We start from the raw sequence: 3,432 nt of genomic DNA, 5'->3' as shown, positions 1-3,432 counted from the left end.
GTACTTAGGAGCATTGCGGAAGCATTTTGGTGCAAAAGTTGGAAAAGACGACAAAAGCGATGCGGAAGCTCATTTGCAAATCTGAAAAGCTGACCCCGGGGCACTAATTGACCAATTTGGACTAGCTCGAAGCCTCAAATGAACTCGTGATCTTCATGAAAGTTAAAGTAGACGTCCTGAGCTTTCCAACGGTTCAAGAATCGACTGAATCGGACATTTCTACACCGAGTTACGAAGGTTTGAAGATCGAGATTTGGAGCAGAAAATGGCAGCTCGAATCGGGCTTCTCATTTAGCCCAAGGAGCTCTATTCGAACTTGGGCTTGCTGGAATGGGGAAATCTTAATTCAAGATGCATTAAGGCTTTATTAATTTGCTATTTTGGGCCCAACACATGTGTAATTGAATGTTTGTCTTTTTCCTTCTTTTGTAAGTACTATATATATGGGGCCTTATCTTTATTTTAGGTATAGAAGATTTTGCTAGACATTATTCTATTTTGTACTTTTGAATCTTCTCCTAATTTTAGAAATCCCCAAGTGTAGTCCTTACCTTCTTCAATAGAATTTCCAGATTTTCATATTTTCCTCCATTGTTGAATACTTAAGCTTTTTCTATTGAAGATTTATTCTCATTTTATTATTGAAGTATTATCTTCTTGAATGTTATTGGCTTGGGTTTCTACAAAGGTAACTAGATCTATCTCTCAATGATTTATTATTCTATTTGCTTGATGTTTGTTGTTTTAGCCATGGTTGGCTAAACCCCATGTTTGGGGGTTAATTTGAATCTTAGTTGTGTATGATTGGGTTAGGGTTTTGGGGTTGTGTTGATTGTTCTAATTAAGGAACCTAAAGCTTGCTTAGATTAGCTACCTAAGTATTGTTCTTAAATTAATTCTCACCTTGAGAGAGGGTTTATTAGTTGGATTTGATTAATTAGAGACTTAATTAGTAACACCATGAGAGTGGGTTAGTAATTAGGTGGCCTATGAGTTGTGATTTATTTGTTAATTGCCTCTATTTGCGTTTGGTGCTACGAGAGTAGGTTAAGCTCGATTAGTTGCGGTTTTGTAGCTCCTTGAGGCTCGAGAGAGCGGGAGTTGCGGTCTAGAACACTCGGTCCTCGTTTAGAACCCTAAACCCGATACCCTTGATTGCATGACCTAGGAGGATTATTAGCTCCCAAACCTCTTTATCACTTGAATTTCGTTAATTATTATAGTGTTTACTCGTTTCTTTAAATTAGTAATTTGTTAATTCCTAGATAGCATAAGTTTTTAGTAGTTGGTTGATTGGTTCATTAAGAAAAACACTTATTCTCTTGCTAAACGAATTGAATCGCAACTAAGTTCATTCTCATCGATAATCACTCTTGAATTCACTCCTTGTGGGATCGATAACTCGGACTTAGGTCCACTCTATTACAAGTTGGGGTTTTTTCTCAACAAGTTTTTGGCGCCGTTGCCGGGGAGTGACGAGTGTTTATTGATTGATTGAAATTAGTTATTGTTCGGTCGAGTTAGCTTTATTTTCTGTTTTTTATCACTTTTGTTGTTTTTGCTTCTTTCCGGATTTACGCGTGGTTTGCTTGTTGTTGTTTGTGTAGGGGATCAACTATAGTGTATGCACAATACACGAAGGGTCAATCTTCCGCTAGAACCGTTTCAAGACAACCTCGGGAGATTTGAAAGAAGTGTGAGAAGGGAGAATCGTAGACCCGTTATCATGGAACGTGGGGATGATAACTATGAGGAGGAGCATTATCACCCTCAAGTCGATGGAGTGAGGCAACATCCGCCTCCTCCACTCGATGAGAGGAATCGGCAAGAGCAACAAGGGGACAATCACCCTCAAGTTCAAGGCCATCAAGCACAAAGACAAACTTTGGGGGATTTCTTCCTCCCGGATGTGGATAATGCTACCTATGGGTGCTTTGCAAGACCGGTCACCGCGGCTACTTTTGAGATCAAGCCTAGCACGATTCAACTCCTAGAGAATCGGTGCCAATTCTTTGGGTTACCAAGTGAGGATCCGAATGAACACATAGCCAAGTTCTTGGGAGTGTTGGACACATTCAAGCTCCATAATGTCACCTCCGATCAAATCAAGCTTCGAATGTTTCCGTTCTCACTAAGAGACAAGGCTAGCTTGTGGCTTCGATCACTTCCTAATGCATCTATCCACAATTGGCGGGATCTTGCTCAAGCTTTCCTTCACAAGTACTTTCCAATGGGGAGAACCGCGAAGTTGACAAAGGACATCATTGATTATTACCAATATGAGGGAGAATCTCTCTATGAAACTTGGGAGAGGTTCAAGGATCTCCAAAGGCACGTACCTCATCATCGGCTTGTAAGGGAACATGTGCTTCAAATATTTTATAATGGTTTGGGTGAAATCACAAGATCTACCATTGATTCGGCCGCGGGAGGTTCTTTGATGCAAAAGACGCTTGATGAGGCTAATGAGTTGATTGAAAAATTGGCTATGGTAAGTAGCACTTGGTCTTCGGAGAGGAGAAGACCACCGGCTCAAAAGGCATTGATGACACTTGACCAATCCAAGGAGTTTGAAGCGATGAAAGCCATGAATGCCTCTTTACAAAGTCAAGTTGATGCCTTGAAGAAACAAGTGGGTCCACGGAATGCTCCGGTTGCATATGTCCAAGTAGGTTGTGAGCATTGCGGAGATTTCAATCATGGAAGTAATGAGTGCTATGCCATGGGTCAAACTTGGAACGAACAAGTGAATTATGTGGGAGGTCAACGCCAAGGGAATGATCCTTACTCGAATACCTATAATCCGGGGTGGAGAAACCACCCTAACTTCGGATGGAGGAATCAAGAGGGTCAAGGCAATGTGCAAGCAAATCAACAAGCGGGTCCTAGTTTCCAAGGAGGAAATAGGCCCCAACAACAAGGTCCTTATCAAGGCCCTTATCATAACCATCAAGGGCAAGGAAACAACTATGGTGGTAGACCTCAACACCCTCCGGGATTCCAACCACAAAAGAATACGGATGAGGGAAATGTGCTTTCCAAAGTGCTAGAGAAGTTAGAAAAAATGGAGCAAAGGGAGAAGAATCAAGCTTCTACTATCCATCATTTGGAAACTCAAATTTCTCAAATGGCAATTTCGCTTCAAGGAAGACCTCAAGGAGGGTTGCCATCCACTACGGAAAACAACCCTAGAGAGCAAGTTAAGGCGGTAGAGCTCCGAAGCGGGAGAAACCTTGAGAAAGCCAATGGGAAGAAGCATGTTGTTGAGGAGGATGAGCCTCAAGTGGTTGTTGATGTAGCAAGCTCAAGCCAAGAACTACCAAAGGAATGTGAGGAAGTGGTTATCGAGGTTGAAGAGCCCTATGTGAGGCCACCACCGCCGCCACCGTTTGTGCCACCGGTTCCATTCCCAAGCCGGTTAAGGAAAGCTCA

General features: G+C 42.2%; 1 non-coding gene across 1 annotated transcript; it reads right to left on the bottom strand.

Annotated features, from left to right (window-relative positions):
• Nucleotides 1–2,245: 2,245 nt before the first annotated feature.
• Nucleotides 2,246–2,352, bottom strand: LOC126666465 (small nucleolar RNA R71). Its single transcript, XR_007637962.1, has one exon. It is a non-coding gene; the product is annotated as a small nucleolar RNA R71 (small nucleolar RNA).
• Nucleotides 2,353–3,432: the final 1,080 nt, after the last annotated feature.

Source organism: Mercurialis annua, linkage group LG1-X (genome assembly GCF_937616625.2).
Source record: "Mercurialis annua linkage group LG1-X, ddMerAnnu1.2, whole genome shotgun sequence".
NCBI classification, from domain to species: domain Eukaryota; kingdom Viridiplantae; phylum Streptophyta; class Magnoliopsida; order Malpighiales; family Euphorbiaceae; genus Mercurialis; species Mercurialis annua.
The sequence above is the reverse complement of the archived record's forward strand: the minus strand, read 5'-3'. Positions and strand labels throughout refer to the sequence as shown.